Below are 22,030 nucleotides of genomic sequence, written 5' to 3'. Positions count from 1 at the left end.
TCGAGAGCACCTGCCGCAACTCGAGAAAATCCAGGAGGTTTTGCCCTCCAGGCGAGATGAGGCCCATTTCCGCTGAGGCTTCTCGAGGCTAATCACGTCTAACCACTGGAACTTCCAAAGGGTCCTTCACACCCATGCTGCAACTCAAGAAGTTCCCCGACATACCCGTCTCCACTCGAGAGGAAGCACGTGGGGTCCCGCACACATCCAGGGGAGCCCCGTTTCCGCCTCCTAGCTCGAGATGAGGGATCCTTTCCCTGTTTCGTAGGGAAAGAATTCCCGGCGTTCCCGTCGCATCTCAAGAGGAGGCGCTCTCCACAGGAAAGGCGAGAGGAACTCCAGGGTCGTGCCACCATTCCAAGAGTTCCCCAGATGTGTCAGTCCATTCCAGAGGAACCTGTTTTCCCTGCACTGCCTTGACGTTCAAGCCGAGGATCCACTCCCACCACGTGTGCACGTGGGACAGCCCTGTGGGAAAGCCTCGTGGGAAAGCCTCGTGGGAAAGACTCGAGGGAAAACCATAGATCCTTTGATCCACGCGGCGGAATGCGTGACACTGCTGCTAACGCTCTGGAGGAAAGCGCAAGTGCATGCCCGCATTCGAGACGAGGACTGACTCCCCTGGGGAGACTCCAGAAGTACCCCAAGATCCATGTCAGCACTGCAGAGGAATCCTCAGGTTCCGGCCCTGACTCCACACAAGGTCTTAGGCCCCAGCATCGACGGGAGAGGAATCCCGAGAGGACCCGAGGAACTCGCATGGGGACTGGCCTTTCCTGAGGCCACCAGAGCGGGTCCCTGAGGTCCCCGTCGTAAGTCGAGAGCACCTGCCGCAACTCGAGAAAATCCAGGAGGTTTTGCCCTCCAGGCGAGATGAGGCCCATTTCCGCTGAGGCTTCTCGAGGCTAATCTCGTCTAACCACTGGAACTTCCAAAGGGTCCTTCACACCCTTGCTGCAACTCAAGAAGTTCCCCGACATACCCGTCTCCACTCGAGAGGAAGCACGTGGGGTCCCGCACACATCCAGGGGAGCCCCGTTTCCGCCTCCTAGCTCGAGATGAGGGATCCTTTCCCTGTTTCGTAGGGAAAGAATTCCCGGCGTTCCCGTCGCATCTCAAGAGGAGGCGCTCTCCACAGGAAAGGCGAGAGGAACTCCAGGGTCGTGCCACCATTCCAAGAGTCCCCCAGATGTGTCAGTCCATTCCAGAGGAACCTGTTTTCCCTGCACTGCCTTGACGTTCAAGTCGAGGATCGACTCCCACCACGTGTGCACGTGGGACAGCCCTGTGGGAAACCCTCGTGGGAAAGCCTCGTGGGAAAGACTCGAGGGAAAACCATAGATCCTTTGATCCATTGGGCGGACTGCGTGACACTGCTGCTACCGCTCTGGAGGAAAGCGCAAGTGCATGCCCGCATTCGAAACGAGGACTGACTCCCCAGGGGAGACTCCAGAAGTACCCCAAGATCCATGTCAGCACTGGAGAGGAATCTTCTGGTTCCGGCCCCGACTCCACACAAGGTCTTCGGCCCCGGCATCTACGGGAGAGGAATCCCGAGAGGCCCCCGAGGACGTCGCATGGGGACTGCCCTTTCCTGAGGCCACCAGAGCGGGTCCCTGAGGTCCACGACGTAAGTCGAGAGCACCTGCCGCAACTCGAGAAAATCCAGGAGGTTTTGCCCTCCAGGCGAGATGAGGCCCATTTCCGCTGAGGCTTCTCGAGGCCAATCACATCTAACCACTGGAACTTCCAAAGGGACCTTCACACCCTTGCTGCAACTCAAGAAGTTCCCCGACATACCCGTCTCCACTCGAGAGGAAGCACGTGGGGTCCCGCACACATCCAGGGGAGCCCCATTTCCGCCTCCTAGCTCGAGATGAGGGATCCTTTCCCTGTTTCGTAGGGAAAGAATTCCCGGCGTTCCCGTCGCATCTCAAGAGGAGGCGCTCTCCACAGGAAAGGCGAGAGGAACTCCAGGGTCGTGCCACCATTCCAAGAGTCCCCCAGATGTGTCAGTCCATTCCAGAGGAACCTGTTTTCCCTGCACTGCCTTGACGTTCAAGCCAAGAATCGAGTCCCACCACGTGTGCACGTGGGACAGCCCTGTGGAAAGCCTCGTGGGAAAGCCTCGTGGGAAAGACTCGAGGGAAAACCATAGATCCTTTGATCCACGCGGCGGACTGCGTGACACTGCTGCTACCGCTCTGGAGGAAAGCGCAAGTGCATGCCCGCATTCGAGACGAGGACTGACTCCCCTGGGGAGACTCCAGAAGTACCCCAAGATCCATGTCAGCACTGGAGAGGAATCCTCAGGTTCCGGCCCCGACTCCACACAAGGTCTTAGGCCCCGGCATCGACGGGAGAGAAATCCCGAGAGGCCCCCGAGGAACTCGCATGGGGACTGGCCTTTCCTGAGGTCACCAGAGCGGGTCCCTGAGGTCCCCGTCGTAAGTCGAGAGCACCTGCCGCAACTCGAGAAAATCCAGGAGATTTTGCCCTCCAGGCGAGATGAAGCCCATTTCCGCTGAGGCTTCTCGAGGCTAATCACATCTAACAACTGGAACTTCCAAAGGGTCCTTCACACCCTTGCTGCAACTCTAGAAGTTCCCCGACATACCCGTCTCCACTCGAGAGGAAGCACGTGGGGTCCCGCACACATCCAGGGTAGCCCCGTTTCCACCTCCTAGCTCGAGATGAGGGATCCTTTCCCTGTTTCGTAGGGAAAGAATTCCCGGCGTTCCCGTCGCATCTCAAGAGGAGGCACTCCCACAGGAAAGGCGAGAGGAACTCCAGGGTCGTGCCACCATTCCAAGAGACCCCATATGTGTCAGTCCATTCCAGAGGAACCTGTTTTCCCTGCACTGCCTTGACGTTCAAGCCGAGGATCGACTCCCACCACGTGTGCACGTGGGACAGCCCTGTGGGAAAGCTTCGTGGGAAAGCCTCGTGGGAAAGACTCGAGGGAAAACCATAGATCCTTTGATCCACGCGGCGGACTGCGTGACACTGCTGCTACCGCTCTGGAGGAAAGCGCAAGTGCATGCCCGCATTCGAAACGAGGACTGACTCCCCTGGGGAGACTCCAGAAGTACCCCAAGATCCATGTCAGCACTGGAGAGGAATCTTCTGGTTCCGGCCCCGACTCCACACAAGGTCTTCGGCCCCGGCATCTACGGGAGAGGAATCCCGAGAGGCCCCCGAGGAAGTCGCATGGGGACTGCCCTTTCCTGAGGCCACCAGAGCGGGTCCCTGAGGTCCACGACGTAAGTCGAGAGCACCTGCCGCAACTCGAGAAAATCCAGGAGGTTTTGCCCTCCAGGCGAGATGAGGCCCATTTCCACTGAGGCTTCTCGAGGCCAATCACATCTAACCACTGGAACTTCCAAAGGGTCCTTCACACCCTTGCTGCAACTCTAGAAGTTCCCCGACATACCCGTCTCCACTCGAGAAGAAGCACGTGGGGTCCCGCACACATCCAGGGTAGCCCCGTTTCCGCCTCCTAGCTCGAGATGAGGGATCCTTTCCCTGTTTCGTAGGGAAAGAATTCCCGGCGTTCCCGTCGCATCTCAAGAGGAGGCACTCCCACAGGAAAGGCGAGAGGAACTCCAGGGTCGTGCCACCATTCCAAGAGACCCCATATGTGTCAGTCCATTCCAGAGGAACCTGTTTTCCCTGCCCTGCCTTGACGTTCAAGCCGAGGATCGACTCCCACCACGTGTGCACGTGGGACAGCCCTGTGGGAAAGCCTCGTGGGAAAGCCTCGTGGGAAAGACTCGAGGGAAAACCATAGATCCTTTGATCCACGCGGCGGACTGCGTGACACTGCTGCTACCGCTCTGGAAGAAAGCGCAAGTGCATGCCCGCATTCGAAACGAGGACTGACTCCCCTGGGGAGACTCCAGAAGTACCCCAAGATCCATGTCAGCACTGGAGAGGAATCCTCTGGTTTCGGCCCGGAATCTACACAAGGTCTTCGGCCCCGGCATCGACGGGAGAGGAATCCCGAAAGGACCCCGAGGAAGTCGCATGGGGACTGCCCTTTCCTGAGGCCACCAGAGCGGGTCCCTGAGGTCCCCGTCGTAAGTCGAGAGCACCTGCCGCAACTCGAGAAAATCCAGGAGGTTTTGCCCTCCAGGCGAGATGAGGCCCATTTCCGCTGAGGCTTCTCGAGGCCAATCACATCTAACCACTGGAACTTCCAAAGGGTCCTTCACACCCTTGCTGTAACTCAAGAAGTTCCCCGACATACCCGTCTCCACTCGAGAGGAAGCACGTGGGGTCCCTCAAAAATCCTGGGGAGCCCCATTTCCGCCTCCTAGCTCGAGATGAGTGATCCTTTCCCTGTTTCGTAGGGAAAGAATTCCCTGTGTTCCCGTCGCATCTCAAGAGGGGGCACTCTCCACTGGAAAGGCGAGAGGAACTCCAGGGTCGTGCCACCATTCCAAGAGTCCCCCAGATGAGTCAGTCCATTCCAGAGGAACCTGTTTTCCCTGCACTGCCTTGACGTTCAAGCCGAGGATCGACTCCCAACACGTGTGCAGGTGGGACAGCCCTGTGGAAAGCCTCGTGGGAAAGCCTCGTGGGAAAGACTCGAGGGAAAACCAAAGATCCTTTGATCCATTGGGCGGACTGCGTGACACTGCTGCTACCGCTCTGGAGGAAAGCGCAAGTGCATGCCCGCATTCAAGACGAGGACTGACTCCCCTGGGGAGACTCCAGAAGTACCCCAAGATCCATGTCAGCACTGGAGAGGAATCTTCTGGTTCCGGCCCCGACTCCACACAAGGTCTTCGGCCCCGGCATCGACGGGAGAGGAATCCCGAGAGGCCCCCGTGGAGTCGCATGGGGACTGCCCTTTCCTGAGGCCACCAGAGCGGGTCCCTGAGGTCCCCGTCGTAAGTCGAGAGCACCTGCCGCAACTCGAGAAAATCCAGGAGGTTTTGCCCTCCAGGCGAGATGAGGCCCATTTCCGCTGAGGCTTCTCGAGGCCAATCACATCTAACCACTTGACCTTCCAAAGGGTCCTTCACACCCTTGCTGCAACTCTAGAAGTTCCCCGACATACCCGTCTCCACTCGAGAGGAAGCACGTGGGGTCCCGCACACATCCAGGGTAGCCCCGTTTCCACCTCCTAGCTCGAGATGAGGGATCCTTTCCCTGTTTCGTAGGGAAAGAATTCCCGGCGTTCCCGTCGCATCTCAAGAGGAGGCACTCCCACAGGAAAGGCGAGAGGAACTCCAGGGTCGTGCCACCATTCCAAGAGACCCCATATGTGTCAGTCCATTCCAGAGGAACCTGTTTTCCCTGCACTGCCTTGACGTTCAAGCCGAGGATCGACTCCCACCACGTGTGCAGTGGGACAGCCCTGTGGAAAGCCTCGTGGGAAAGCCTCGTGGGAAAGACTCGAGGGAAAACCATAGATCCTTTGATCCACGCGGCGGACTGCGTGACACTGCTGCTACCGCTCTGGAGGAAAGCGCAAGTGCATGCCTGCATTCGAGACGAGGACTGACTCCCCTGGGGAGACTCCAGAAGTACCCCAAGATCCATGTCAGCACTGGAGAGGAATCCTCAGGGTGCGGCCCCGACTCCACACAAGGTCTTAGGCCCTGGCATCGACGGGAGAGGAATCCCGAGAGGCCCCCGAGGAACTCGCATGGGGACTGGCCTTTCCTGAGGCCACCAAAGTGGGTCCCTGAGGTCCACGACGTAAGTCGAGAGCACCTGCCGCAACTCGAGAAAATCCAGGAGGTTTTGCCCTCCAGGCGAGATGAGGCACATTTCCGCTGAGGCTTCTCCAGGCAAATCACGTCTAACCACTGGAACTTCCAAAGGGTCCTTCACACCCTTGCTGCAACTCAAGAAGTTCCCCGACATACCCGTCTCCACTCGAGAGGAAGCACATGGGGTCCCGCACACATCCAGGGGAGCCCCGTTTCCGCCTCCTAGCTCGAGATGAGGGATCCTTTCCCTGTTTCGTAGGGAAAGAATTCCCGGCGTTCCCGTCGCATCTCAAGAGGAGGCGCTCTCCACAGGAAAGACGAGAGGAACTCCAGGGTCGTGCCACCATTCCAAGAGTCCCCCAGATGTGTCAGTCCATTCCAGAGGAACCTGTTTTCCCTGCACTGCCTTGACGTTCAAGCCGAGGATCGACTCCCACCACGTGTGCACGTGGGACAGCCCTGTGGGAAAGCCTCGTGGGAAAGCCTCGTGGGAAAGACTCGAGGGAAAACCATAGATCCTTTGATCCACGCGGCGGAATGCGTGACACTGCTGCTAACGCTCTGGAGGAAAGCGCAAGTGCATGCCCGCATTCGAGACGAGGACTGACTCCCCTGGGGAGACTCCAGAAGTACCCCAAGATCCATGTCAGCACTGCAGAGGAATCCTCAGGTTCCGGCCCCGACTCCACACAAGGTCTTAGGCCCCAGCATCGACGAGAGAGGAATCCCGAGAGGCCCCCGAGGAACTCGCATGGGGACTGGCCTTTCCTGAGGTCACCAGAGCGGGTCCCCGAGGTCCCCGTCGTAAGTCGAGAGCACATGACGCAACTCGAGAAAATCAGGAGGTTTTGCCCTCCAGGCGAGATGAGGCCCATTTCCGCTGAGGCTTCTCGAGGCCAATGACATCTAACCACTGGAACTTCCAAAGGGTCCTTCACACCCTTACTGCAACTCAAGAAGTTCCCCGACATACCCGTCTCCACTCGAGAGGAAGCACGTGGGGTCCCGCAAACATCCAGGGGAGCCCCATTTCCGCCTCCTAGCTCGAGATGAGGGATCCTTTCCCTGTTTCGTAGGGAAAGAATTCCCGGCGTTCCCGTCGCATCTCAAGAGGAGGCGCTCTCCACAGGAAAGGCGAGAGGAACTCCAGGGTCGTGCCACCATTCCAAGAGTCCCCCAGATGTGTCAGTCCATTCCAGAGGAACCTGTTTTCCCTGCACTGCCTTGACGTTCAAGCCGAGAATCGAGTCCCACCACGTGTGCACGGGGGACAGCCCTGTGGAAAGCCTCGTGGGAAAGCCTCTTGGGAAAGACTCGAGGGAAAAACATAGATCTTTTGATCCACGCGGCGGACTGCGTGACACTGCTGCTACCGCTCTGGAGGAAAGCGCAAGTGCATGCCCGCATTCGAGACGAGGACTGACTCCCCTGGGGAGAATCCAGAAGTACCCCAAGATCCATGTCAGCACTGGAGAGGAATCCTCAGGTTCCGGCCCCGACTCCACACAAGGTCTTAGGCCCCGGCATCGACGGGAGAGAAATCCCGAGAGGCCCCCGAGGAAGTCGCATGGGGACTGCCCTTTACTGAGGCCACCAGAGCGGGTCCCTGAGGTCCCCGTCGTAAGTCGAGAGCACCTGCCGCAACTCGAGAAAATCCAGGAGGTTTTGCCCTCCAGGCGAGATGAGGCCCATTTCCGCTGAGGCTTCTCGAGGCCAATCACATCTAACCACTGGAACTTCCAAAGGGTCCTTCACACCCTTGCTGCAACTCTAGAAGTTCCCCGACATACCCGTCTCCACTCGAGAGGAAGCACGTGGGGTCCCGCACACATCCAGGGTAGCCCCGTTTCCACCTCCTAGCTCGAGATGAGGGATCCTTTCCCTGTTTCGTAGGGAAAGAATTCCCGGCGTTCCCGTCGCATCTCAAGAGGAGGCACTCCCACAGGAAAGGCGAGAGGAACTCCAGGGTCGTGCCACCATTCCAAGAGACCCCATATGTGTCAGTCCATTCCAGAGGAACCTGTTTTCCCTGCACTGCCTTGACGTTCAAGCCGAGGATCGACTCCCACCACGTGTGCACGTGGGACAGCCCTGTGGGAAAGCCTCGTGGGAAAGCCTCGTGGGAAAGACTCGAGGGAAAAACATAGATCCTTTGATCCACGCGGCGGACTGCGTGACACTGCTGCTACCGCTCTGGAGGAAAGCGCAAGTGCATGCCCGCATTCGAAACGAGGACTGACTCCCCTGGGGAGACTCCAGAAGTACCCCAAGATCCATGTCAGCACTGGAGAGGAATCTTCTGGTTCCGGCCCCGACTCCACACAAGGTCTTCGGCCCCGGCATCGACGGGAGAGGAATCCCGAGAGGCCCCCGAGGAAGTCGCATGGGGACTGCCCTTTCCTGAGGCCACCAGAGCGGGTCCCTGAGGTCCCCGTCGTAAGTCGAGAGCACCTGCCGCAACTCGAGAAAATCCAGGAGGTTTTGCCCTCCAGGCGAGATGAGGCCCATTTCCGCTGAGGCTTCTCGAGGCCAATCACATCTAACCACTGGAACTTCCAAAGGGTCCTTCACACCCTTGCTGCAACTCAAGAAGTTCCCCGACATACCCGTCTCCACTCGAGAGGAAGCACGTGGGGTCCCGCAAAAATCCAGGGGAGCCCCATTTCCGCCTCCTAGCTCGAGATGAGGGATCCTTTCCCTGTTTCGTAGGGAAAGAATTCCCGGCGTTCCCGTCGCATCTCAAGAGGAGGCGCTCTCAACAGGAAAGGCGAGAGGAACTCCAGGGTCGTGCCACCATTCAAAGAGTCCCCCAGATGCGTCAGTCCATTCCAGAGGAACCTGTTTTCCCTGCACTGCCTTGACGTTCAAGCCGAGAATCGAGTCCCACCACGTGTGCAGGTGGGACAGCCCTGTGGAAAGCCTCGTGGGAAAGCCTCGTGGGAAAGACTCGAGGGAAAACCATAGATCCTTTTATCCACGCGGCGGACTGCGTGACACTGCTGCTACCGCTCTGGAGGAAAGCGCAAGTGCATGCCCGCATTCGAGACGAGGACTGACTCCCCTGGGGAGACTCCAGAAGTACCCCAAGATCCATGTCAGCACTGGAGAGGAATCCTCAGGTTCCGGCCCCGACTCCACACAAGGTCTTAGGCCCCGGCATCGACGAGAGAGGAATCCCGAGAGGCCCCCGAGGAACTCGCATGGGGACTGGCCTTTCCTGAGGCCACCAGAGCGGGTCCCTGAGTTCCACGACATAAGTCGAGAGCACCTGCCGCAACTCGAGAAAATCCAGGAGGTTTTGCCCTCCAGGCGAGATGAGGCCCATTTCCGCTGAGGCTTCTCGAGGCTAACCACGTCTAACCACTGGAACTTCCAAAGGGTCCTTCACACCCTTGCTGCAACTCAAGAAGTTCCCCGACATACCCGTCTCCACTCGAGATGAAGCACGTGGGGTCCCGCACACATCCAGGGGAGCCCCGTTTCCGCCTCCTAGATCGAGATGAGGGATCCTTTCCCTGTTTCGTAGGGAAAGAATTCCCGGCGTTCCCGTCGCATCTCAAGAGGAGGCGCTCTCCACTGGAAAGGCGAGAGGAACTCCAGGGTCGTGCCACCATTCCAAGAGTCCCCCAGATGTGTCAGTCCATTCCAGAGGAACCTGTTTTCCCTGCACTGCCTTGACGTTCAAGCAGAGGATCGACTCCCACCACGTGTGCACGTGGGACAGCCCTGTGGGAAAGCCTCGTGGGAAAGCCTCGTGGGAAAGACTCGAGGGAAAACCATAGATCCTTTGATCCACGCGGCGGACTGCGTGACACTGCTGCTACCGCTCTGGAGGAAAGCGCAAGTGCATGCCCGCATTCGAGACGAGGACTGACTCCCCTGGGGAGACTCCAGAAGTACCCCAAGATCCATGTCAGCACTGCAGAGGAATCCTCAGGTTCCGGCCCCGACTCCACACAAGGTCTTAGGCCCCAGCATCGACGAGAGAGGAATCCCGAGAGGCCCCCGAGGAACTCGCATGGGGACTGGCCTTTCCTGAGGTCACCAGAGCGGGTCCCCGAGGTCCCCGTCGTAAGTCGAGAGCACATGACGCAACTCGAGAAAATCCAGGAGGTTTTGCCCTCCAGCCGAGATGAGGCCCATTTCCGCTGAGGCTTCTCGAGGCCAATCACATCTAACCACTGGAACTTCCAAAGGGTCCTTCACACCCTTACTGCAACTCAAGAAGTTCCCCGACATACCCGTCTCCACTCGAGAGGAAGCACGTGGGGTCCCGCAAACATCCAGGGGAGCCCCATTTCCGCCTCCTAGCTCGAGATGAGGGATCCTTTCCCTGTTTCGTAGGGAAAGAATTCCCGGCGTTCCCGCCGCATCTCAAGAGGAGGCGCTCTCCACAGGAAAGGCGAGAGGAACTCCAGGGTCGTGCCACCATTCCAAGAGTCCCCCAGATGTGTCAGTCCATTCCAGAGGAACCTGTTTTCCCTGCACTGCCTTGACGTTCAAGCCGAGAATCGAGTCCCACCACGTGTGCACGGGGGACAGCCCTGTGGAAAGCCTCGTGGGAAAGCCTCGTGGGAAAGTCTCGAGGGAAAACCATAGATCCTTTGATCCACGCGGCGGACTGCGTGACACTGCTCCTACCGCTCTGGAGGAAAGCGCAAGTGCATGCCCGCATTCGAGACGAGGACTGACTCCCCTGGAGAGACTCCAGAAGTACCCCAAGATCCATGTCAGCACTGGAGAGGAATCCTCAGGTTCCGGCCCCGACTCCACACAAGGTCTTAGGCCCCGGCATCGACAGGAGAGAAATCCCGAGAGGCCCCCGAAGAACTCGCATGGGGACTGGCCTTTCCTGATGTCACCAGAGTGGGTCCCTGAGGTCCCCGTCGTAAGTCGAGAGCACCTGCCGCAACTCGAGAAAATCCAGGAGATTTTGCCCTCCAGGCGAGATGAAGCCCATTTCCGCTGAGGCTTCTCGAGTCTAATCACATCTAACCACTGAAACTTCCAAAGGGTCCTTCACACCCTTGCTGCAACTCTAGAAGTTCCCCGACATACCCGTCTCCACTCGAGAGGAAGCACGTGGGGTCCCGCACACATCCAGGGTAGCCCCGTTTCCACCTCCTAGCTCGAGATGAGGGATCCTTTCCCTGTTTCGTAGGGAAAGATTTCCCGGCGTTCCCGTCGCATCTCAAGAGGAGGCACTCCCACAGGAAAGGCGAGAGGAACTCCAGGGTCGTGCCACCATTCCAAGAGACCCCAGATGTGTCAGTCCATTCCAGAGGAACCTGTTTTCCCTGCACTGCCTTGACGTTCAAGCCGAGGATCGACTCCCACCACGTGTGCACGTGGGACAGCCCTGTGGGAAAGCCTCGTGGGAAAGCCTCGTGGGAAAGACTCGAGGGAAAACCATAGATCCTTTGATCCACGCGGCGGACTGCGTGACACTGCTGCTACCGCTCTGGAGGAAAGCGCAAGTGCATGCCCGCATTCGAAACGAGGACTGACTCCCCTGGGGAGACTCCAGAAGTACCCCAAGATCCATGTCAGCACTGGAGAGGAAACTTCTGGTTCCGGCCCCGACTCCACACAAGGTCTTCGGCCCCGGCATCGACGGGAGAGGAATCCCGAGAGGCCCCCGAGGAAGTCGCATGGGGACTGCCCTTTACTGAGGCCACCAGAGCGGGTCCCTGAGGTCCCCGTCGTAAGTCGAGAGCACCTGCCGCAACTCGAGAAAATCCAGGAGGTTTTGCCCTCCAGGCGAGATGAGGCCCATTTCCGCTGAGGCTTCTCGAGGCTAATCACATCTAACCACTGGAACTTCCAAAGGGTCCTTCACACCCTTGCTGCAACTCTAGAAGTTCCCCGACATACCCGTCTCCACTCGAGAGGAAGCACGTGGGGTCCCGCACACATCCAGGGTAGCCCCGTTTCCACCTCCTAGCTCGAGATGAGGGATCCTTTCCCTGTTTCGTAGGGAAAGAATTCCCGGCGTTCCCGTCGCATCTCAAGAGGAGGCACTCCCACAGGAAAGGCGAGAGGAACTCCAGGGTCGTGCCACCATTCCAAGAGACCCCATATGTGTCAGTCCATTCCAGAGGAACCTGTTTTCCCTGCACTGCCTTGACGTTCAAGCCGAGGATCGACTCCCACCACGTGTGCACGTGGGACAGCCCTGTGGGAAAGCCTCGTGGGAAAGCCTCGTGGGAAAGACTCGAGGGAAAACCATAGATCCTTTGATCCACGCGGCGGACTGCGTGATACTGCTGCTACCGCTCTGGAGGAAAGCGCAAGTGCATGCCCGCATTCGAAACGAGGACTGACTCCCCTGGGGAGACTCCAGAAGTACCCCAAGATCCATGTCAGCACTGGAGAGGAATCTTCTGGTTCCGGCCCCGACTCCACACAAGGTCTTCGGCCCCGGCATCGACGGGAGAGGAATCCCGAGAGGCCCCCGAGGAAGTCGCATGGGGACTGCCCTTTCCTGAGGCCACCAGAGCGGGTCCCTGAGGTCCCCGTCGTAAGTCGAGAGCACCTGCCGCAACTCGAGAAAATCCAGGAGGTTTTGCCCTCCAGGCGAGATGAGGCCCATTTCCGCTGAGGCTTCTCGAGGCCAATCACATCTAACAACTGGAACTTCCAAAGGGTCCTTCACACCCTTGCTGCAACTCAAGAAGTTCCCCGACATACCCGTCTCCACTCGAGAGGAAGCACGTGGGGTCCCGCAAAAATCCAGGGGAGCCCCATTTCCGCCTCCTAGCTCGAGATGAGGGATCCTTTCCCTGTTTCGTAGGGAAAGAATTCCCGGCGTTCCCGTCGCATCTCAAGAGGAGGCGCTCTCCACAGGAAAGTCGAGAGGAACTCCAGGGTCGTGCCACCATTCCAAGAGTCCCCCAGATGGGTCATTCCATTCCAGAGGAACCTGTTTTCCCTGCACTGCCTTGACGTTCAAGCCGAGGATCGACTCCCACCACGTGTGCACGTGGGACAGCCCTGTTGGAAAGCCTCGTGGGAAAGCCTCGTGGGAAAGACGCGAGGGAAAACCATAGATCCTTTGATCCACGCGGCAGACTGCGTGACACTGCTGCTACCGCTCTGGAGGAAAGCGCAAGTGCATGCCCGCATTCGAGACGAGGACTGACTCCCCTGGGGAGACTCCAGAAGTACCCCAAGATCCATGTCAGCACTGGAGAGGAATCCTCAGGTTCCGGCCCCGACTCCACACAAGGTCTTAGGCCCCGACATCGACGGGAGAGGAATCCCGAGAGGCCCCCGAGGAACTCGCATGGGGACTGGCCTTTCCTGAGGCCACCAGAGCGGGTCCCTGAGGTCCCCGTCGTAAGTCGAGAGCACCTGCCGCAACTCGAGAAAATCCAGGAGGTTTTGCCCTCCAGCCGAGATGAGGCCCATTTCCGCTGAGGCTTCTCGAGGCTAATCACATCTAACCACTGGAACTTCCAAAGGGTCCTTCACACCCTTGCTGCAACTCAAGAAATTCCCTGACATACCCGTCTCCACTCGAGAGGAATCACGAGGGTCCCGCACACATCCAGAGGAGCCCCGTTTCCGACTCCTAGCTCGAAACGAGGGATCCTTTCCCTGTTTCGTAGGGAAAGAATTCCCGGCGTTCCCGTCGCATCTCAAGAGGAGGCGCTCTCCACAGGAAAGGCGAGAGGAACTCCAGGGTCGTGGCACCATTCCAAGAGACCCCCAGATGTGTCAGTCCATTCAAGAGGAACGTGTTTTCCCTGCACTGCCTTGACGTTCAAGCCGAGGATCGAATCATACCAGGTGTGCACGTGAGACAGCCCTGTGGGAAAGCCTCGTGGGAAAGCCTCTTGGGAAAGACTCGAGGGAAAACCATAGATCCTTTGATCCACGCGGCGGACTGCGTGACACTGCTGCTACTGCTCTGGAGGAAAGCGCAAGTGCATGCCCGCATTCGAAATGAGGACTGACTCCCCTGGGGAGACTCCCGAATTACCCCAAGATCCATGTCAGCACTGGAGAGGAATCCTCAGGTTCCGGCCCCGACTCCACACAAGGTCTTAGGCCCCGGCATCGACGGGAGAGGAATCCCGAGAGGCCCCCGAGGAACTCACATGGGGATTGGCCTTTCCTGAGGCCACCAAAGCGGGTCCCTGAGGTCCCCGTCGTAAGTCGAGAGCACCTGCCACAACTCGAGAAAATCCAGGAGGTTTTGCCCTCCAGGCGAGATGAGGCCCATTTCCGCTGAGGCTTCTCGAGGCTAATCACATCTAACCACTGGAACTTCCAAAGGGTCCTTCACACCCTTGGTGCCACTCAAGAAGTTCCCCGACATAACAGTCTCCACTAGAGAGGAAGCACGTGGTGTCCCGCACACATCCAGGGGAGTCCCGTTTCCGCCTCCTAGCTCGAGATGAGGGCTCCTTTCCCTGTTTCGTAGGGAAAGAATTCCCGGCGTTCCCGTCGCATCTCAAGAGGAGGCGCTCTCAACAGGAAAGGCGAGAGGAACTCCAGGGTCATGCCACCATTCAAAGAGTCTCCCAGATGTGTCGGTCCATTCCAGAGGAACCTGTTTTCCCTGCACTGCCTTGACGTTCAAGCCGAGGATCGACTCCCACCACGTGTGCACGTGGGACAGCCCTTGGGAAAGCCTCGTGGGAAAGCCTCGTGGGAAAGACTCGAGGGAAAACCATAGATCCTTTGATCCACGCGGCGGACTGCGTGACACTGCTGCTACCGCTCTGGAGGAAAGCGCAAGTGCATGCCCGCATTCGAGACGAGGACTGACTCCCCTGGGGAGACTCCAGAAGTACCCCAAGATCCATGTCAGCACTGGAGAGGAATCCTCCGGTTCCGGCCCCGACTCCACACAAGGTCTTAAGCCGCGGCATCGACGGGAGAGGAATCCCGAGAGGCCCCCGAGGAACTCGCATGGGGACTGGCCTTTCCTGAGGCCACCAGAGCGGGTCCCTGAGGTCCCCGTCGTAAGTCGAGAGCACTTGCCTCAACTCGAGAAAATCCAGGAGGTTTTGCCCTCCAGGCGAGATGAGGCCCATTTCCGCTGAGGCTTCTCGAGGCTAATCACATCTAACCACTGGAACTTCCAAAGGGTCCTTCACACCCTTGCTGCAACTCAAGAAGTTCCCCGACTTACCCGTCTCCACTCGAGAGGAAGCACGAGGGTCCCGCACACATCCAGGGGAGCCCCGTTTCCGCCTCCTAGCTCGAGATGAGGGATCCTTTCCCTGTTTCGTAGGGAAAGAATTCCCGGCGTTCCCGTCGCATCTCAAGAGGAGGCGCTCTCCACAGGAAAGGCGAGAGGAACTCCAGGGTCGTGCCAGCATTCCACGAATCCCCCAGATGTGTCAGTCCATTACAGAGGAACCTGTTTTCCCTGCACTGCCTTGACGTTCAAGCCGAGGATCGACTCCCACCACGTGTGCACGTGCGATAGCCCTGTGGAAAGCCTCGTGGGAAAGCATCGTGGGAAAGACTCGAGGGAAAACCATAGATCCTTTGATCCACGCGGCGGACTGCGTGACACTGCTGCTACCGCTCTGGAGGAAAGCGCAAGCGCATGCCCGCATTCGAGACGAGGACTGACTCCCCTGGGGAGACTCCAGAAGTACCCCAAGATCCATGTCAGCACTGGAGAGGAATCCTCAGGTTCCGGCCCCGACTCCACACAAGGTCTTAGGCCCCGGCATCGACGGGAGAGGAATCCCGAGAGGCCCCCGAGGAACTCGCATGGGGACTGGCCTTTCCTGAGGCCACCAGAGCGGGTCCCTGAGGTCCCCGTCGTAAGTCGAGAGCACGTGCCGCAACTCGAGAAAATCCAGGAGGTTGTGCCCTCCAGCCGAGATGAGGCCCAATTCCGCTGAGGCTTCTCGAGGCTAATCACATCTAACCACTGGAACTTTCAAAGGGTCCTTCACACCCTTGCTGCAACTCAAGAAGTTCCCCGACATACCCTTGTCCACTCGAGAGGAAGCACGAGCGTCCCGCACACATCCAGGGGAGACCCGTTTCCGCCTCCTAGCTCGAGATGAGGGATCCTTTCCCTGTTTCGTAGGGAAAGAATTCCCGGCGTTCCCGTCGCATCTCAAGAGGAGGCGCTCTCCACAGGAAAGGCGATAGGAACTCCAGGGTCGTGGCACCATTCCACAAATCACCCAGATGTGTCAGTCCATTACAGAGGAACCTGTTTTCCCTGCACTGCCTTGACGTTCAAGCCGAGGATCGACTCCCACCACGTGTGCACGTGGGACAGCCCTGTGGGAAAGCCTCGTGGGAAAGTCTCGTGGGAAAGACTCGAGGGAAAACCATAGATCCTTTGATCCACGCGGCGGACTGCGTGACACTGCTGCTACCGCTCTGGAGGAAAGCGCAAGTGCATGCCCGCATTCTAGACGAGGACTGACTCCCCTGGGGAGACTCCAGAAGTAGCCCAAGATCCATGTCAGCACTGGAGAGGAATCCTCAGGTTCCGGCCCCGACTCCACACAAGGTCTTAGGCCCCGGCATCGACGGGAGAGGAATCCCGAGAGGCCCCCGAGGAACTCGCATGGGGACTGGCCTTTCCTGAGGCCACCAGAGCGGGTCCCTGAGGTCCCCGTCGTAAGTCGAGAGCACCTGCCGCAACTCGAGAAAATCCAGGAGGTTTTGCCCTCCAGGCGAGATGAGGCCCATTTCCGCTGAGGCTTCTCGAGCCTAATCACGTCTAACCACTGACACTTCCAAAGGGTCCTTCACACCCTTGCTGCAACTCAAGAAGTTCCCCGACATACCCGTCTCCACTCGAGAGGAAGCACGTGGGGTCCCATAAACATCCAGGGGAGTCCCGTTTCCACCTCCTAGCTCGAGATGAGTGATCCTTTCCCTGTTTCATAGGGAAAGAATTCCCGGCGTTCCCGTCGCATTTCAAAAGGAGGCGCTCTCCACAGGAAAGGCGAGAGGAACTCCAGGGTCGTGCCACCATTCCAAGAGTCCCCCAGATGTGTCAGTCCATCCAGAGGAACCTGTTTTTCCTGCACTGCCTTGACGTTCAAGCCGAGGATCGACTCCCACCACGTGTGCACGTGGGACAGCCCTCTGGGAAAGCCTCGTGGGAAAGCCTCGTGGGAAAGCCTCGAGGGAAAACCATAGCTCCTTTGATCCACGCGGCGGACTGCGTGACACTGCTGCTACCGCTCTGGTGGAAAGCGCAAGTGCATGCCCGCATTCGAGACGAGGACTACCTCCCCTGGGGAGACTCCAGAAGTACCCCAAGATCCATGTCTGCACTGGAGAGGAATCCTCAGTTTCCGGCCCCGACACCACACAAGGTCTTAGGCCCCAGCATCGACGGGAGAGGAATCCCCTGAGGCCCCCGAGGAACTCGCATGGGTACTGGCCTTTCCTGAGGCCACCAGAGCGGGTCCCTGTGGTCCCCGTCGTAAGTCGAGAGCACCTGCCGCAACTCGAGACAATCGAGGAGGTTTTGCCCTCCAGGCGAGATGAGGCCCATTTCCGCTGAGGCTTCTCGAGGCTAATCACATCTAACCACTGGAACTTCCAAAGGGTCCTTCACACCCTTGCTGCAACTCAAGAAGTTCCCCGACATACCCGTCTCCACTCAAGAGGAAGCACGTGGGGTCCCGCACACATCCTGGGGAGCCCCGTTTCCGCCTCCTAGCTCGAGATGACGGATCCTTTCCCTGTTTCGTAGGGAAAGATTCCCGACGTTCCCGTCGCATCTCAAGAGGAGGCACTCTCCACAGGAAAGGCGAGAGGAACTCCAGGGTCGTGCCACCATTCCAAGTGACACCAAGATGTGTCAGTCCATTCCAGAGGAACATGTTTTCCCTGCACTGCCTTGACGTTCAAGCCGAGGATCGAGTCCCACCACGTGTGCACGTGGGACAGCCCTGTGGGAAAGCCTCGTGGGAAAGCCTCGTGGGAAAGACTCGAGGGAAAACCATAGATCCTTTGATCCCCGCAGCGGACTAGGTGACACTGCTGCTACCGCTCTGGAGGAAAGCGCAAGTGCATGCCCGCATTCGACGAGGACTGACTCCCCTGGGGAGACTCCGGAAGTACCCCAAGATCCATGTCAGCACTGGAGAGGAATCCTCAGGTACCGGCCCCGACTCCACACAAGGTCTTAGGCCCCGGCATCGACGGGAGAGGAATCCCGAGAGGCCCCCGAGGAACTCGCATGGGGACTGGCCTTTCCTGAGGCCACCAGAGCGGGTCCCTGAGGTCCCCGTCGTAAGTCGAGAGCACCTGCCTCAACTCGAGAAAATCCAGGAGGTTTTGCCCTCCAGGCGAGATTAGGCCCATTTCCACTGAATCTTCTCGAGGCCAATCACGTCTAACCACTGGAACTTCCAAAGGGTCCTTCACACCCTTGCTGCAACTCAAGAAGTTCCCCGACATACCCGTCTCCACTCAAGAGGAAGCACGTGGGGTCCCGCACACATCCAGGGGAGCCCCGTTTCCGCCTCCTAGCTCGAGATGACGGATCCTTTCCCTGTTTCGTAGGGAAAGATTCCCGGCGTTCCCGTCGCATCTCAAGAGGAGGCGCTCTCCACAGGAAAGGCGAGAGGAACTCCAGGGCCGTGCCACCATTCCAAGAGTCCCCCAGATGTGTCAGTCCATTCCAGAGGAACCTGTTTTCCCTGCACTGCCTTGACGTTCAAGCCGAGGATCGACTCCCACCACGTGTGCACGTGGGACAGCCCTGTGGGAAAGCCTCGTGGGAAAGCCTCGTGGGAAAGCCTCGAGGGAAAATCATAGATCCTTTGATCCACGCGGCGGACTGCGTGACACTGTTGCTACCGCTCTGGAGGAAAGCGCAAGTGCATGCCCGCATTCGAGACGAGGACTGACTCCCCTGGGGCGACTCCAGAAGTACCCCAAGATCCATGTAAGCACTGGAGAGGAATCCTCAGGTTCCGGTCCCGAATCCACACAAGGTCTTAGGCCCCGGCATCGACGGGAGAGGAATCCCGAGAGGCCCCCGAGGAACTCGCATGGGGACTGGCCTTTCCTGAGGCCACCAGAGCGGGTCCCTGAGGTCCCCTTCGTAAGTCGAGAGCACCTGCCGCAACTCGAGAAAATCCAGGAGGTTTTGCCCTCCAGGCGAGATGAGGCCCATTTTCGCTGAGGCTTCTCTAGGCTAATCACATCTAACCACTGGAACTTCCAAAGGGTCCTTCACACCCTTGCTGCAACTCAAGAAGTTCCCCGACATACCCGTCTCCACTCGAGTGGAAGAACGAGGTTCCCGCACACATCCAGGGGAGCCCCGTTTCCGCCTCCTAGCTCGAGATGAGGGATCCTTTCCCTGTTTCGTAGGGAAAGAATTCTCGGCGTTCCCGTCGCATCTCAAGAGGAGGCGCTCTCCACAGGAAAGGCAAGAGGAACTCCAGGGTCGTGCCACCATTCCAAGAGTCCCCCAGATGTGTCAGTCCATTCCAGAGGAACCTGTTTTCCCTGCACTGCCTTGACGTTCAAGCCGAGGATCGACTTCCACCACGTGTGCACGTGGGACAGCCCTCTGGGAAAGACTCGTGGGAAAGCCTCGTGGGATAGTCTCGAGGGAAAACCTTGATCCTTTGATCCACGCGGCGGACTGCGTGACACTGCTGCTACCGCTCTGGAGGAAAGCGCAAGTGCATGCCCGCATTCGAGACGAGGACTGACTCCCCTGGGGAGACTCCGGAAGTACCCCAAGATCCATGTCAGCACTGGAGAGGAATCCTCAGGTTCCGGCCCCGACTCCACACAAGGTCTTAGGCCCCGGCATCGACGGGAGAGGAATCCCGAGAGGCCCCCGAGGAACTCGCATGGGGACTGGCCTTTCCTGAGGCCACCAGAGCGGGTCCCTGAGGTCCCCGTCGTAAGTCGAGAGCACCTGCCTCAACTCGAGAAAATCCAGGAGGTTTTGCCCTCCAGGCGAGATGTGGCCCATTTCAGCTGAGGCTTCTCGAGGCCAATCACGTCTAACCACTGGAACTTCCAAAGGGTCCTTCACACCCTTGCTGCAACTCAAGAAGTTCCCCGACATACCCGTCTCCACTCGAGAGGAAGCACGTGGGGTCCCGCACACATCCAGGGGAGCCCCGTTTCCGCCTCCTAGCTCGAGATGAGGGATCCTTTCCCTGTTTCGTAGGGAAAGAATTCCCGGCGTTCCCGTCGCATCTCAAGAGGAGGCGCTCTCCACAGGAAAGGCGAGAGGAACTCCAGGGTCGTGCCACCATTCCAAGAGTCCCCCAGATGTGTCAGTCCATTCCAGAGGAACCTGTTTTCCCTGCACTGCCTTGACGTTCAAGCCGAGGATCGACTCCCACCACGTGTGCACGTGGGACAGCCCTGTGGGAAAGCCTCGTGGGAAAGCCTCGTGGGAAAGACTCGAGGGAAACCATAGATCCTTTGATCCACGCGGCGGACTGCGTGACACTGCTCCTACCGCTCTGGAGGAAAGCACAAGGGCATTCCCGCATTCGAGACGAGGACTGACTCCCCTGGGGAGACTCCAGAAGTACCCCAAGATCCATGTCAGCACTGGAGAGGAATCCTCAGGTTCCGGCCCCGACTCCACACAAGGTCTTAGGCCCCGGTATCGACGGGAGAGGAATCCCGAGAGGCCCCCGTGGAACTCGCATGGGGACTGGCCTTTCCTGAGGCCTCCAGAGCGGGTCCCTGAGGTCCCCGTCGTAAGTCGGGAGCACCTGCCGCAACTCGAGAAAATCCAGGAGGTTTTGCCCTCCAGGCGAGATGAGGCCCATTTCCGCTGAGGCTTCTCGAGGCTAATCACATCTAACCAGTGGAACTTCCAAAGGGTCCTTCACACCCTTGCTGCAACTCAAGAAGTTCCCCGACATACCCGTCTCCACTCGAGAGGAAGCACGAGGGTCCCGCATACATCCAGGGGAGACCCGTTTCCGCCTCCTAGCTCGAGATGAGGGATCCTTTCCCTGTTTCGTAGGGAAAGAATTCCCGGCGTTCCCGTCGCATCTCAAGAGAAGGCGCTCTCCACAGGAAAGGCGAGAGGAACTCCAGGGTCGTGCCACCATTCCAAGAGTCCCCCAGATGTGTCAGTCCATTGCAGAGGAACCTCTTTTCCCTGCACTGCCTTTACGTTCAAGCCGAGGATCGACTCCCACCACGTGTGCACGTGGGACAGCCCTGTGGGAAAGCCTCGTGGGAAAGCCTCGTGGGAAAGACTCGAGGGAAAACCATAGATCCTTTGATCCACGCGGCGGACTGCGTGACTCTGCTGCTACCGCTCTGGAGAAAACCGCAAGTGCAGGCCCGCATGCGAGACGAGGACTGACTCCCATGGGGAGACTCCAGAAGTACCCCAAGATCCATGTCAGCACTGGAGAGGAATCCTCAGGTTCCGGCCCCGACTCCACAGAAGGTCTTAGGCCCCGGCATCGACGGGAGAGGAATCCTGAGAGGCCCCCGAGGAACTCGCATGGGGACTGGCCTTTCCTGAGGCCATCAGAGCGGGTCCCTGAGGTCCCCGTCTTAAGTCGAGAGCACCTGCCGCAACTCAAGAAAATCCAGGAGGTTTTGCCCTCCAGGCGAGAGGAGGCTCATTTCCGCTGAGGCTTCTCGAGGCTAATAACATCTAACCACTGGAACTTCCAAAGGGTCCTTCACACCCTTGCTGCAACTCAAGAAGTTCCCCGACATACCCGTCTCCACTCGAGAGGAAGCACGTGGGGTCCCGCACACATCCAGAGGAGCCCCGTTTCCGCCTCCTAGCTCGAGATGAGGGATCCTTTCCCTGTTTCGTAGGGAAAGAATTCCCGGCGTTCCCGTCGCATCTCAAGAGGAGGCGCTCTCCACTGGAAAGGCAAGAGGAACTCCAGGGTCGTGCCACCATTCCAAGAGTCCCCCAGATGTGTCAGTCCATTCCAGAGGAACCTGTTTTCCCTGCACTGCCTTGACGTTCAAGCCGAGGATCGACTCCCACCACGTGTGCACGTGGGACAGCCCTGTGGGAAAGCCTCGTGGGAAAGCCTCGTGGGAAAGACTCGAGGGAAAACCATAGATCCTTTGATCCACGCGGCGGACTGCGTGACACTGCTGCTACCGCTCTGGAGGAAAGCGCAAGTGCATGCCCGCATTCGAGACGAGGACTGACTCCCCTGGGGAGACTCCAGAAGTACCCCAAGATCCATGTCAGCACTGCAGAGGAATCCTCAGGTTCCGGCCCCGACTCCACACAAGGTCTTAGGCCCCGGCATCGACGGGAGAGGAATCTCGAGAGGCCCCCGAGCAACTCGCATGGGGACTGGCCTTTCCTGAGGCCACCAGAGCGGGTC

This window comes from Ovis canadensis, chromosome 9 (assembly GCF_042477335.2).
Source record: "Ovis canadensis isolate MfBH-ARS-UI-01 breed Bighorn chromosome 9, ARS-UI_OviCan_v2, whole genome shotgun sequence".
NCBI lineage: Eukaryota > Metazoa > Chordata > Mammalia > Artiodactyla > Bovidae > Ovis > Ovis canadensis.
Note: the sequence above shows the minus strand (reverse complement) of the source record.